The 15,377-nt window shown below is 45.9% G+C and overlaps 1 protein-coding gene across 2 annotated transcripts in view; it reads right to left on the bottom strand.

Annotated features, from left to right (window-relative positions):
- The window catches only part of RXRA (retinoid X receptor alpha), a 441,222-nt gene that overhangs the window by 278,067 nt on the left and 147,778 nt on the right, over window positions 1–15,377 (bottom strand). The gene's annotated exons all lie outside the window — the stretch shown is intronic.

Here is a 15,377-nt window from a genome sequence, read left to right as displayed (position 1 = left end):
TACCAGATGCAATGTACTTGCTGAGTGGAGTACGGTGGTTCTCAAAGGACCAGGTCAGCCTCTTCAAATAAGAGCTGGAAGAACCCTGAATAGGCCATCTAGTTCAACTCCCCTCATTTTAAGGATGAGAATCTGACACTCAGAGAGGCTTAATGATTTAGCCAAGATCACTCAGCTAAGAGTCAGAGGTGAGATTTGAACCCAGGTCTTGCAGACTCCATCCCTAGCAAGCAGTCTCTCCACTATACAATGCAATTAGAGGTACCACTAACCAACTATATGGCCTTAAGCAAGTCATTTCACCCAAGGACTCATTTCCTCAATGCAAAAGGAGGGTGTTGGGCTGATCCACTAAGGTTCCTTAAAGCTCTAAAGATTCTATTAAAAAAAATTTTCTCACTAAGCTCCAAAGGAAAACAGATGGATTTTAAATAGAGTTTTCTCTCACCAAAACTAATAAAACTGGAGATACAGGGCAGGCCTCCAAGAGGTCACATCAACCCTTCATAAGGAAGAGAGCGAAGAAGGAAGGAATATAGTAGATGAAAATGGAAAAAGCAGAAACCAAAGGGCCACTGAGAAAGCATTTATTTAGACTCTTATGAGGTGTACGTCGTCCCATTCTCATAGCAGGTCTCACAGTCCTAGCTCATGCTTGACATCTGGGAAAACAACCACTTAAAATGTTACCAAGAAAAAAAAAAGCCATCGATATGGTGATTCAACAAAAATAACCAAACTTTCTTTTATCACGGCCGATGTCCACATTCCCATTGTTTTTTCAGTATGGAAACTCACTCCTTACTCTGAGCTACAATAACACATGGTTCTGGCAAATCTTGTTGCCTTATGGTCTGTTGTTGTTGTTGTTGTTGTTGTTGTTTGTGGGTCATTCTTGACCCCTCCTGTTGGACTGTAAGACTGTCTACTTCACTGTATCCTCCTAGGACAAAGTAAGCACCAACTGGATACAAAGGGTGGTCACACAGGCAGCCCCTGAGGGCTTCACACTCCACACCAGTGGCCTCTGGATTTCATTCTGTTTCACACAAATCCATACACATCTAAACTGGGATGGGAGCAGGCCTAGCCTGTTATCACCAACCACCAGCTCCTAATCTGGGCATGGGGAGTGGGGGGGGGAGGTGGAAGGGGTGGCACCCGGGGAGAGTTCTCAAACTGGGAAAGAGAAAAAAAAGCCAGGAGAAGAAATAAAACAAGTGAGATTTTACTGCAAAGGTGTGTGGGCTAGGAATGGGGGGGGGGAGGGGAGGGGGAGCAGGGAATACAAGAAACCTTGAATATAGGCAACTCAACCAACTAGCTTTTCAGGAGACCTAGAAAAACAATTCCCAGATCAGTCATATCCATTGCACATATACACAATCACATACACAGAATGAATAATACATATTTTTAAAATGTGTATTCTGAGTCTGTCTATACCATACTATAGAGGGATAAATCTATCTAGTATATGAATATACACACATATATATATATATATATATGTATATATACATATATATCCCATTATTTTCATGCATCTGCCTTAGCCAATTTTATTTAGCTACTTTCTGGACCATTTCATGCTCATTCGGCTGCTGAGCTAGACAATTGCTTCGTAACTCTAGGGTGCAATTTCACTGTCTGTGAGTCGAATATTTCACAGAGGGCTGGGGTGTGTGCAGAAGCAGCCCTGTTCCTTCTCCCCACCCTCCTCTTCGATCATCCTCCCTCCCAGCCTTGCCAGACAGTCTTCTATTCTGTCAAATCCCCCCCCCCCAGATTCCTCTTAAGAGGATCTGGAGAGAGCCTAGGCCTCTCCCTCTTGCTTACTCACCTACCTACAAGGGGACTGCTGAAGGACTCAGGGCCTGTGGAAGACTCTAGCTTTTCCAAAACAACAAGAAAACTACACTTACAAGTCAAGGAAGAAGGGCTAAATTCTTGGTGCTGCACAGTTTGGCAAGGAGGGGGTGCCCCACAACTCCGAATTTCACCCCTTTCCTGAGTTTGGCATCATTTTAAAGTAACACGTCTCCCTCTTCTGCATCCAGAACCCCCATCCTAACCAGAGTCAGCTTTCTAACAGAATGGTGAATATATTTTCTGAAACAAAAGTCAGAGCTCATGACTCACTGAAAGCAGTAGTCCTTTTTACTTAATGTACTTTTTCTTGAAATCTGAGACTATTCTAGAAAATCCAGGGTGTATGGTCACCATGTCTAACCAGCTCAGGGAGAGACTCTGAATGGGTGGGGACAAGGAACAAAAGGGAAAACAGAACGAATAAAATTCACTTTACCTCAGTTTCCTTCACTATTAAATGAGGATTACTATACCTACCCAGTCCACTTCACAGAGCCAAAGTGAAAATTGGAAGGGTAGGTGAGAAATATATCATTAGTGGTTTAGAGCATCAGATCAAGAAAGGGACATAAAATACTCCATAAAAATAAAATGCTGTCACTCGTGAATCTAGAACAATATCTGAATTATGGAGCATTGACATAAAAACTTTCCCTCAACAGCTCTTTAAGATGATGGCATTAGGGGCAGCTAGGTGGCACAGTGGATAGAGCACCGGCCCTGGAGTCAGGAGTACCTGAGTTCAAATCCGGTCTCACACACTCAACACTTACTAGCTGTGTAACCCTGGGCAAGTCACTTAACCCCAATTGCGTCACTTTAAAAAAAAAAAAGATTGATGGCATTATTATTCTATTTTAAAGATGGAAAAACTAAGGCTCAGAAAATAAGTTCTAGGGGGCATCTAGGTGGCGCAGTGGATAAAGCACCAACCCCGAATTCAGGAGGACCTGAGTTCAAATTCAGCCTCGGACACTTGGCACTAGCTGTGTGACCCTGGGCAAGTGACTTAACCGCCACTGCCCAGCAAAAAATAAATAAATGAATAATTTTTTTTTTAAAGAAAGTAGGGGCAGCTGGCACAGTGGATAGAGCACCGGCCCTGGATTCAGGAGTACCTGAGTTCAAATCTGGCTTCAGATACTTAACACTTACTAGCTGTGTGACCCTGGGCAAGTCACTTAACCCCAATTGTCTCACTAAAAAAACAAACAAACAAAAAAAGAAAGTAAGTTCTAGCTCTGGCCACTTTCTCAGCTGGGGGACCTTAGGTCAGTCATTTTCCTGCATCTGAATTTCCCCACCTGTAAAAAGAGGGTGTGGGACTAAAGGATCCCTAAGATCTCTTCTAGCTCTTTAACTTACCCAGGGGTCACACAGTTACATAGACACCATGTGCCAGTGGGCCTGGAAGACCTCTGTGACAGAGAGTGGTGTTAGAGTGGCAGTACTGTCCTGAGGAACCCTCCCCCCAAACCCCTTAGAGTTCAGAGAAAATCTCTGTCATAGGAGGATTACAAAGCCAGGGGCCTGAAGGGAGGTGGGGCAGGCCAGAGAAAGTGAATGAACTACACCTAATAAAATGTAAATGCCCCAAGGAGGGGGAAGGGGCTGGGAAGGCCGGCCACCCGGAAGTCCTGCAGGCCACCCTGCCTGACATCACGGGGCCCCAGGGGCCACAGAGAGCCCTCTCCTTTGTCACACCTTGCCAAGGACCTAAGTTTCCGAGTCTCCCCTCTTTCACCCCTTCCCTTCAGAGTCCATAAAACCCAATTGATTTATTTAGTTGAGAGCAGCCAAGAAAAAGGCCCAGAAAAAATGTCACACCCAGATGCAAGCGCCATTACCATTTTATGGGCACCTTTTATCTCTGAATCCGCACCTCCCCCATTTCCCAGGATATCACCGGAAAGAGGAAGACCCACTAGCCTACACTCCCAAGGGTCCCAGGGTCCCATGAAGGGTCCCAAAGGACCAGCTCCCTGATGCACCCATGCAGAATCAGGTCTTAAGGAAACTGTCACCCTCTGGTAGGAAATCTCAATTACCACAAGCCCCACTGATTCCTTGAGGTTTCCTGGCTAAGTCAGTGGTGGGTTCCCATGGAAACATCAGTAACCAAGCAGAATCGGAACCTAATCTACCAACTAGGCCCTTCCAGCTCCTTCAGGGTGACTGTAGCTTAAAAAAAAAACAACCTTAAAGTCAAGGAAAGGGAAGGGGCTTTGGGGGTGGGGCAGGAGGAGGGCAGTCAACCTATAGCTCCTTGAACACAGACCGCCCCCCACCATCCTCCAGTATTGTTTTCCCCAATTCAACCCAAGGGATCATTCCCACTAGGGCACCACTTCTATCTCCCATCTCTTTCCTGTATCACCCACCCTGCCCTTGACAGACCCAGTGATGTAAGGAACCCCAAGAAGCTTCCTTCACTAACCAAAAGCATTACATTCACTCCTTGGGGAGCTTCCCCACTGCTCTGTCTTATCATTAGTGATGGGGACTCAGCTGAAGATTCTCCCTGAAGCCCGATTCCCAAGATGTGTCAGCCCCTTCTCCTGACAGGGGAATACTGCCAGCTGGTCCAATTAGCCAGCCACATCCACAGACCACCCCTGCAAGTCAGTTTTGGTCCAGGTTTCAAAGAAAGGATAAAAATGCCTAGAGGGTAGGGTCTTGGGGCCTTCTTTCCTTCCTTCCCCATGCTGTACACATTTAATTTATGTTCCCCTCCATGATGCAAAATAACCACTAACATTTATATGAAACGTTCAAGTACACGATATCCTTTCCTTACAACTCAGTGACACAAATTATAATATTCATCTTGAAGATGAGGAAATTGATGGACGGCAGCTAGGTGGCACAGTGGATAAAGCATCAGCCCTGGATTCAGGAGTACCTGAGTTCAAATCTGGCCTCAGACACTTAATCCTAGCCGTGTGACCCTGGGCAAGTCACTTAACCCCCCAATGCCCCACACAAAAAAAGAAAAGAAAAGAAGATGAGGAAATTGAGTCTCAATAAGAAGGAAAGTATCTTGCTAATTTCAGTCAGCATTTGAACCCAATTTTTCTTATTCTTAATCTTATGGGGATTTTTTGCTTTTTTTTGCTTTTTTAATTAAGTTTTATATTTTTTTCAATTATCAAGCATATATTTTTTTCTCCTTACCAACTCTCTCGACCAATGGGAAAAAAAAGAGAGAGAGAGAAACGAAATCCTAATGTTAGATAAGCATAGTCAAGCAAAACAAATTCCCATGTCCGCCATTTCTAAAAACACATTTTGCCTATTAGTCTATTACCTCTCTCCCAGGAGCATGTGGGTAGTAGTCTTCATTGGTCCTCTGGAATCATGTCTGATTACTACTGCACTGATCACAATTCTTAGGTCTTTCAAAACTGTATGGATTTGGGTTTGGGTTGATTTTTTTGTTTGTTTGTTTGTTTTGCAATTATTGACATTACAGTCTAAAATATTCCTCAGTTCTGCTCCCCTCACTCTGCATCAGTTCACACGAGTCTTCCCTGGATTCTGTAAAAGTATCTCTTTTATCACTTCTTACAAGCACACTAGTATTTCATTAAATTCATACACCTGTAACTTGTTCAGCCATTTCTATTATATACATAACAGTTATTGTCTCTGTCTACCACAGTACAACTCAGTTTCCACCATCCCCTCCTCTTTCTCCCTTACCTATTATAACAGCATCCTACTGTCTTCCTGCCTCCAGGCCTTCCCTTTCAGATCCATCCTGCACATGCTGTCAAGATTAATCTTATCTACACACAACTCTTGTCCTAATCATAATTCACATTCCAAAAGTAGTTTAAGATTTACAAAGTGCTTTTATCACAACAACCCTCTGAGGTAGGTACTAGGAGTATGATTATTCCCATTTTACAAAGGAGAAAAGTGAGGTTCAGGAGAAGGGAAGAGACTTACCCAAAGTCACCCAAGTGGGGTAAGGGAAGGTAATAAACATTTATATAGCACCCACTATGAGCCAGGCAATGTGCTAAAGCATTGTTTTTAAACAAATATCTCATGTGATCCTCACAACTCTAGGAGGTAGATGCTTACTATTATCCCCATTTGAGAGCTGAAACAGAAGCAGGAAGAGGTTAAGTGACTTATCCAGGGTCACACACTGACAAAGTGTCTTGAGGCTACATTTGAACTCAGGTCTTCTGTCTTCAAGACTATCACTTCACCACCTAGGCAGAGCTATGTCTTGAAACCAGGTCTAGATCTTTTCCCTGTACTACTTTGTTGTCCAGTCGTTTTTAGTCATGTCTAACTCTTCCTGACCCATTTGGAGTATTCTTGGCAAAGATACTGCAGTGGTTTGCCATTTCCTTCTGCAGCTCATTTACAGATGAGGAAACTGAGGCAGACAGGGTTAAGTGACTTGCCAGGGTCACACAGCTAGTAAGTGTCTGAGGCCAGATTTAAACCCAGGAAGATGAGTCTTCCTGACTCCAAGCCCAGCATTCTCCCCACTGCCCCACCCAACTGCCCTGTACTACAGCTGCCTAAAATAATACCACCCCCCGAGCCCCCTGTTCAGAAAACTTCCATACCTCTCTGTCACTGACCATTAATCTGGCTTTAGCCCTTCTCTTCACACAGGGCCTGTGCTGAATAAACACTTATTAACTGACTGACAAGCCCTATACTTCAGCCAAGTTCTCATCTGCTCATTCCTAAAATAAATCCCATGTTTTTGCTGCCTCTCTGCCTATTATTATTGTTCCCTCTACCTGGAATGCCCCTTCCTCTAGCCCTGAGAGCCACCAGTACACTAAATCTCTTCTTCAAGTCCTAACACAGATGCTGCCTCCTCCAGGAAGTCTTCCCTGATCCCCCCTCTAGGGGAAGTATACTCTCCCTCCTCCAAGTTAACAGAACACCTGATACACTCTTCTCACCTACCTTTCAAACTACTTTGTACTAGATTGTATACCTGTTGCCCCCATACAAGGCTCTGAGTTCCCCAAGGGGGAGAGATCAAGGCCTTTCTACCTTGGTTCCCTCTGACTGATAGCACAATACCCTGTCTAAAGTAGCTGTTCAATAAATATTTTTTAATGAATGAACTGACAGGTATTCATTAAATACTTGTAGAGTAGGAGAAAGTAAAATGCATCCTGCTAAAAAGACACCTGGAGAGAATGGTGTTAAGGAAAGATCACTCCAGGGAGAAGAAAGCACCAACCAGGAATTATTTTGAACTATCACTCCACTTAATTCAATACGTATTTATTAAGCATCTGTTACGTCCAGTATGGTTGGGACTGCTGTTGTAGACTTGTTCATCCTTCATTCCCAAAGAGGACCATGAAATCAGGGTGATGTCATGACTTGCACTGAACTGGATTTAAGTGAGGAAGGGCTATGCAAGTTCACCAACCTCACTCTCTCCTCCAGAGGCATCTGGGTCCAGATAGACATCAGGACGACTAGAGATGGCTCTGGATGTTTAAGGCAATTGTGTTTAAGTGACTTGCCCAGGGTCACACAGCTACTATGTGTCTGAGGTCACTCCTCCTAACTTCAGGGCCACTGCTCTATCCACTGTACCACCCAGCTGCCTGGATTCTGTCCTCAAGGAGCTCCCAGTCTTGTCCATAAAGGATACAGAAGACATTAGAATCATTCAAGTGTTTCTGTAACCTCCCCTCTGGTGGACATGTCACTCAGCTCTCAGCTCTCAGAGGCCATGTGATGGAGCAGCACAAACTCTGTCAGGTCCTACTAAGCTGAAAAGGTTCAGAGTACAGCCCTGTTGATGTTTCTGTTCCGTAAAGACCAACTTGGCTACATCTGGAGAGGTCCATCACTGAGAAACGTTGGTTCCCAGGCAGGAGATGAATGGTTTTTGGCCGCAGTCAGATTAGATGTCTACTAAGACATGGAGGGGGAAAAGGAAATCGAGTACATGGCAGTATACCTGCCTTATAAAATGTAAAACTGGGTGGTTCGGGCAATAAAAGCCTCCTGGAGGAGGTATAATTAATCTTAGCCCTAAAGGATGGGTAGGATTTCAATCAGCACCAACAGAAAAACAGTTTGAAAATGGAAGACCTTGGGGCAGCTAGGTGGTGCAGTGGATAGAGCACCGGCCCTGGATTCAGGAGGACCTGAGTTCAAATCTGGCCTCAGACACCTAACACTTACTAGCTGTGTGACCCTGGGCAAGTCACTTAACCCCAATTGCCTCACCAAAAAAAAAAAAAAAAAGACAAAGAAAAGAAAAGAAAATGGAAGACCTTGTTGTCATCAGGCAACAAAGGTGGGAGCCAAGGGAGGAATCTTTAACCTTCAGGAATCATGGCTTCCCACCAGAAATGACCACTGGCCTGCTGTCTACAATCCAAGGAAGTTATAGATGGGTCATGCAGAGTTGTAAAGTGCACAGCACAGAACCATCACTAATCCACCAGGTGACTAGGAGGGGCAGGGCAGGTAAGAAAAGGACCAAGCATTTAAGTGCCTACTTTGTGCCAGGCACTGTGCTAAGCATCTTTAAAAATATCTATTAGGTTTGATCCTCACAGTGACCTTGGGAGGTAAGTGCTATTATTATCTTCATTTGACAGGGAGTAAACTGAGTCAGGCAGAGATTAAGTGACTTATCCAGGGTTACACAACTAAGAAATGTCTGAGTCTGGATTTGAACTCAGGTCTTCCTGACTCCAGGCCCAGAGCTCTACCTAATGTACCACCCAGCTGCCTGTGGAACATCTCTCTTTTTCTATGCCTCAGTTTCCTCCTCTCAAGTAAGGATTACAATCCTCGCCAGGCCCATCCCAAAAGATAACTGTGAAGATCTGATAGATTCCTTGCTATAAAGTACTATACAATATATATGCACTATATAAAAATATGAAGTGTTACATATACAAAAATATAGTTGTATAGATAGAGAGATATATGCTACTTTTTCTCCAGCATTGAAGTGGGGAGGGGATTACAGACAAGGTTCCCTTCAGAAATTAATTTATGGAGACCTTGAAAATAGGAAAGCTTGGGACCCCCCCTCCCCCACCCCTTTCATTCTTTGTTTCTTTTCAACAATATTTCCTGCTAGTTCCAGCTTGTGTCTCCTAAAGGCTGACTTGCCAGGACAGCGGGGTTTTCTGTCCGAACAATTAGAGGAGCCCTGGATAACAGAATTCCAACTTTCCTGGGTAAGGGCTAGGAGTGCTGATCACAGGTTTCAGCAAGTATGGGTTTGGGAGCCTTACAAGGTCACTACTAAGCCTAGCAAGTTCATAGTTAGACAAGGAAACAAAAGTGGGCAGCTTCCCAGCCTCGTCCTTCTCATTTGGAGCTGGTTTTCTCTCTCTCTCTCTCTCTCTCTCTCTCTCTCTCTCTCTCTCTCTCTCTCACACACACACACACACACACACACACACACACACACACACACACACCACAACACTCCTGCAGGTCGAGTTGGGTCCCTCTGTATTTACCAAAACGGGTTTCCTAAAACACAAATAGTGCCCAGGCCCCAGCTTCAGCTGGGAGGCCTGTCTTCAAAGAGGATCATGACTCTGCTATTTTGGGAGGCTTCAGAACTTGCTTTAATTTGGGTCTCTGGAGTTATGACATCATCAAACCCCTCAGTCAGATTTCAGGCTCCCAAAGCTGACCCAGCATCAGCATGCATTCTCATGATTCCTGTTCTGATATTGGGTTGGGGGGTGGGGGGAGAGAAGAGGACCCTGTGAACGCTTTTACTTAAATGGTTAAACATAAAAACCCACTACAACCACTCCCCACTGCTACCACACCAGAGCAAATACATTATTCCCCCAATTCATAAATCCAATCCAGCTAGCATTTCCATTTCTAAGCTCAGCCTTTATAACAGCAGTTTCCGGGAGAATGCTGATGAAAAGGGATGGTCAACACTCACCTACAAGCGCTCCTTATTCTCAAGCCAGCTCCGGTTTAGGACTGCAGCAACTTCAGGGACAACCTTAGAATGTCTCCACTCCAAGGGCCTTTGGGAACATCTTGTCCAATCTGCTCATCCCCCACCTGCCAAAATCTTCCTTCTTCAACTCAGTTACCATCTCCTCCAGGAAGCCTTATCTGATACATCCCACCCCGCAAAGTATTGTCCTTTTCTTCAAATTTTCCTAGACAACTTACTAGTCTCCTTCATGCCATGTCTCTCTACCACTAGTACACACATACACACACACACACACACACACACACACACACACACACACACCCTAGACTTTTGCCATTTTTTTTCATCTCTGTATTCCTGAACACAAGGCCTTACTTACACACAAACAGTGCTTAATAACTGCTGAGTTGATTCATATTACAGAAGGGAAGTGATTAGCCCAGGGTCACACAGCTGATTCACAAATCGAATCAAGAGAAGTTCAACCTCTCAGAGTGACTCTTATTAGGGTTGGGAAGGAAGGGTGAGAAGTTGAAGGGTGGGGCTTCCCCACAGCCTCTGGCCCGGGACCAATAACTGGTCACAACCCCAGCCCTCAGACACTCACCCTGAAGGGATTAGCCTTTGTTGACAAAAGGGTTTAGGGAAGTAGCAGTTTAATTGTACCTTCCACTGGACTAGGCCTTCAGAGCTAGGCCCCGGCTTAAAAAGAATGAAACAGTAGACTAAGTCTCTTGTTCTCCAGGGGTCGGCCTACACTGAGCTGGCCAACCCCCACCCCCAGTCCACCAGAAAACACTGGCCACAGGCAGAATCCTGAGTCAGGGTTAAGGGCAGCGCCAAAGGTCAAAATGAAGCTGCATTAGTAATGGGGAGGGTGAGCCCAGTCCATCCCCAAGGCCTGATCTCCACACAACTCCAAAAGGCTCCCCAACTCTCCTTCCTAAATGCGGTAACATGGCTTTTCTTTTAAGAACTTCAAAAGTCCCCAAACCTTCTCTGAGGCCATGCATCTCTTTGATTTGTTTCTTCTCTGGCTCTCAAGGGTACCCCTCAAACAACAAAAACAGCTCTCTGGAAGAACTTCCCCTCCAACCTTTTAATACAGCTTGCCTAGAGGGGAGTCCTGGGTCCCCGGCACACCCATCCCCTAATACTCCAGATTGCCCTTCATGGCGTTAAGTCAGGCATAGCTGCATGACGTCAGAACTAGAAATGTAGAGAATTAACATAACATCCAGAGGGTTGTCCCAACCTGGGATCAGAGATGCTTGTCACTGGGGCCACAGGGAATATTTAGCAAACTGAGAAATAAAACTGTTATTCAATAAAAATTACTTTTAAAAAACTATGATCCTATTAAAATTAATCTCCCTATTTCTTATGTGCCTGTGTATGGAAAACTCTAGAATTTACTTGCTTTCTTATTGAATAAGAGAGAGGGTCAGGTTAAATGACCTGAAAAGATTGGCAACCTCTGATCTAGTCCAATCACTTCATTTTACCGAGGAAGAAACTGAGACAAGAGGAGATAATGACTTGCCCAAGATCACACAGCTCATCAACCACACAGTCAGGCAGAGAACCCAGGATTCTCACATTCTTCAATTTAACAACATTTCCCTATTGTTCTCTCTTTAGGACCAGAGCTGTGAAAAAGTACTTCACAATGAACCTGTATGACCTTGAACAAGTCACTTCTTTGTGTCTCAGTTACCTCATCTCTAAAATGAGGAAGCTGACCAGATGGACCCCTAAGGTCCTTTCCAGCTCTTGATCTACAATACTGCAATCCTTTGGAGAGGGGAATAGGGGAGGAAAAAAGACTAGATGTCTGCTACTAAATTGCTCTGTGATCTAGGGTTTGATCACCGGGCCTCAGTTTCCTTCTCTGTAAAAGTAATAGGTTTGGATTGAAGGTCCCTTTGAGCTCTGACATTCTATGATCATTCAAGGAGATACCCCCTGTTCCAGTGACAAACCCTCTCAGAGAAGCTGACCTTGAAGTGGCAGCTCATGGCAAGACAGCCCAAGTTTTCCCTCCACAGATCTCTTTCAGCAAGGGAACAATTCAGTTGTCAAGTTCTAATCCTCCTCCCGCCTTCTCTGAAACAAGAACACCTGTCCTAGCCCAACACAGCAAGCGATAATAAAGCTATCTAGTGGAGGCTGGAGGTGTGGAAGAAACAGGGGAGACAGAGAAGGAGAGGGGTTGAAGGGAGAAGGGAAGACGGCCCAGAGGAGAGCAAAACCAAATAAACAGAGGCATAGAAACCACTGAGAACCAAGGAGAGAGCCGGCGCATTCTTTTCACAGATGCAATCCTTCTGAGAGAATCCTACTGCTGTGTATATATACAAGGCTATAATGGTGAAAAAATAAGGTCTAGCCAGACTCCATTCCTCCCGGAGAAGCCAGGGATGCTAAGCACTTCTTCCTATCACTAGCCACTTGCACAACCGACCCTTCCCAGCCCAAGCTGGGCTGGAGAAAGACAATTAATTTAATCCAAAGACACCTGGATGGGGGAGAGGTTCTAACAGAGAAGAAACCTGCTCTAGTCTTTTGAGACAAGGGGGCAGACATAATGTAAACTTAAACCCAAGGATGCTACTCTCCGAGAGTGAGAGACAGTATAGCATGTATCTGAATGTGGAAGAGGGAGCAGACTTGTTTTATACAGATCTAGAGAGCACAACTGAGTGTGATGTAGGGGACTGAATGGGAGGCAAATTTTAGTTCATTTTAAGGGAGAACGTTCTAATAAACAGAGCCTTCAGAAAACTGTAAGGGGGGGAACTCCATCCACCACTAGTCAGATGCAAGCAAAGACTGGGTGACCCCCTACCTAGGTCCTGCAAAGGGATTCCTGCACTGGAAGAGAAAGGAGTTGAAAGGCCTTGCCGTACTGCCCCTTTTAATCCTAAGGTTCTATGGTACTATTTGGGATGGAATCAATGTACACTTTCTGTTTATCACAGTTACACACAGTCTCCTTACAAAGGATTTGGGGAAATATCACATCACTCACCAGGTCTTGCCAACTCTTTTTTTTTTTTTTTGTAATGGGAAAAACTAAGCCACAACTACAAATTCAGCTCTTCCCTCCAAAGAAAGCCCTAAGCTAAGGCATACAGAGTTCTCCCCAAGCCTAGCTCACCACCTTAAAAACAGCAAAGAGCTGCTGGTAGGCCCATTCCTAATTTTACCCTACCTCACCTCTCCTAGTCACCCATGCTTTAAATATGAATAATTTCTCTGGGTACAGAGACACTGCTTACATCACCCCCCCCCACGAGTACATTGCTTCTATCCCACATCTCCCCCCAACAATGTGAAACATTCCACTTCAGGGAGACAGAAGGGCATTTCATGTCATTGTATCATCAACAAACTGCCCCCCATTTTTCACCAGGGGGAGAAGATCCATGATCTTCATTATCCATCAACTGTTTTAATTAACTTTTAATTAACTTCAGGCAGAAATTTTTTTCCTGTCATCTCCCCTCAATATTTTCTCAGTCATTCGTTTATAAATCCTACCCACACATATACACCCTCCAGACCAACATTCAGTGAAGAAATGGAGAGGTTGTTAATCTAGACCCAAGAGTCAGGATCCTGGGGAATAAAACCTCGGGAGAAAAGTATTAGGTGGGCTTAGTTTACTACCCCCTCCCCGGTTTGACCATAAAAACCTGTTCACACACACAACCACCTATAATCAGTTCCAATCAGTTTTATACCAGATCAATAGCCAGTCAACACAGTACTCCCTGGCTTTCTTGTTCCAATGGCCTGCCTGCCACATAGGCTAGTCCAGGCTGTCCCATCCATTGAGTGGGTACATCCAAGATCCTATTCATATATTACCCCACCACCATTCCTATTTCTTAGGGGCAGGTTTGTTTTTAATTTCACCCTCACTGAAGTTTTGCTTTTATAATTCCATTCATTAAAACCACAACAGACAGGGTTGTTTTCTGGTTTGTTCTATTGTTGTTGTTTTTTTCCTTGAGAGGGGAGGGAGGGTCTGATGCAATGGACTGAAGCCAGGAGTGCAGAGAGAACTCGCGTCAATGAGTCGCTGGTTCCTAGGTACCCGCCAACCCGAGCAACCTCACCGGCAAGCAGGCAGACGAGAAGGCAGGCTAGTAGGCGAGAGAGGTGGATTGTGGTTTGGGCAGAAGCTCTGGCTCTGAATTTCCTGGCTTTTGTTGATATAAGTTAGTCCTCCATGTTATTTTAGCAGTCCTGTGCCACTAACTGTCTAGGAGCCGGGAGTCACAGGCACACTTCGACCTAACCCCTGGGAGAGGAGGAAGCTTTCCACGCCTGGCTCCCAATCTCAACCCTGGGAGCAGCTTGGACTGTAGGCATGGAAGGGCAAGTCAGCCTTTCCCCAGGCCTGGCCGGGGTGGGTTTCTCCGGGAATCACCTTTGGAAAGCAATACTTGATCGTAAATGTATCCATGCATCACCTTTAACCCAGGCAGGCCCATTCATCTCTGCCAGACTGCTCACTACAAAAGACTGCCGTTCCAGAGGAGGGAAACGCAGAGAAAGAGAGAAGGCAGGGTTTTTGTGTGTGTGTGTGTGTGTTTTTTTTTGGGGGGGGGGTAAGGTTAAAGTCAAACCAAATTTAGCATTTGATGAGGGGGAAAGAATCACAACCAAGTCTGTTCAACCTACAACCTCCTAAGACCCATCTCCTCACTTCCAGCCCCAGCTCCAAACTAGCATGAAATTAACCTCAAGGGAAAGCAGACACTTTTACCCGGCGAAGCCCACCTTCCTACCAGGCCCCGGGGAAGGAGGCAGAGCAAATAGTGGGGTGCTGGCACCCACCAACCTTGACGACTCTCGGTCCTCTTTTTACAACTCAAAAGAGCTCCTTTATAACACCATAAACCTTTCCTCCAAGTCAAGGCCAGCCTTAAAGACAAAGTTTGGCTGTGTGTTAAGGACAGGGGGACCCCAGGATGCCGGAGCCCGTGGAATTTACGCACTAAGGTTCCCCAGGCAGTTCTCAGCCCCAATCACTTTTTCTCTTCCTTCCCCCCTTCCGCAAGCACCCCTAATTCCCCCCTTCGGTCGGGTGGCTGCCTGATTGGGGGGTTCGTCTACGGTTGGGGGAGGAGGCTGTCTGCGTTTAGCAAACCCCCGCAACTCGCACCCTTACTCCGGGGTCACCGTCTGCATACCACCGGTCGAGGCTGCCAAGAACCCGTACTCCCCTCGCCAAAAACCACCCAAGAATCCCCGGGGCCCGCGGACTCCGGGCTCCCCGGACTGCCGGTCCCACACACGCGCCCAAGAAGGGTACAAGCGCCCGCTCCGGTCCGTTTGCACAGCCGGGGGGAAACAGCGGAGACGTGGAGACTAGCTCCTTCCCCACCCCGGGCCGCCGCCGCCTCCACCGCGGCGCAGCCGAGCCACGCACGCCGGTGCCCCCGAGTGGGGCGCCCCGCGCCCCCCGATCGCCAGGCTGCCTCCAGTCCCCCTTCCCCCAGCTCCAGCCGGGCCGATCCCCCTAGCCACTCGGAAGTCAGGGCACTCTTCTCGTGTC

The sequence above is a fragment of the Dromiciops gliroides genome, chromosome 2, assembly GCF_019393635.1.
Source record: "Dromiciops gliroides isolate mDroGli1 chromosome 2, mDroGli1.pri, whole genome shotgun sequence".
NCBI lineage: Eukaryota > Metazoa > Chordata > Mammalia > Microbiotheria > Microbiotheriidae > Dromiciops > Dromiciops gliroides.
This window is presented reverse-complemented; position numbering and strand designations above follow the sequence as displayed.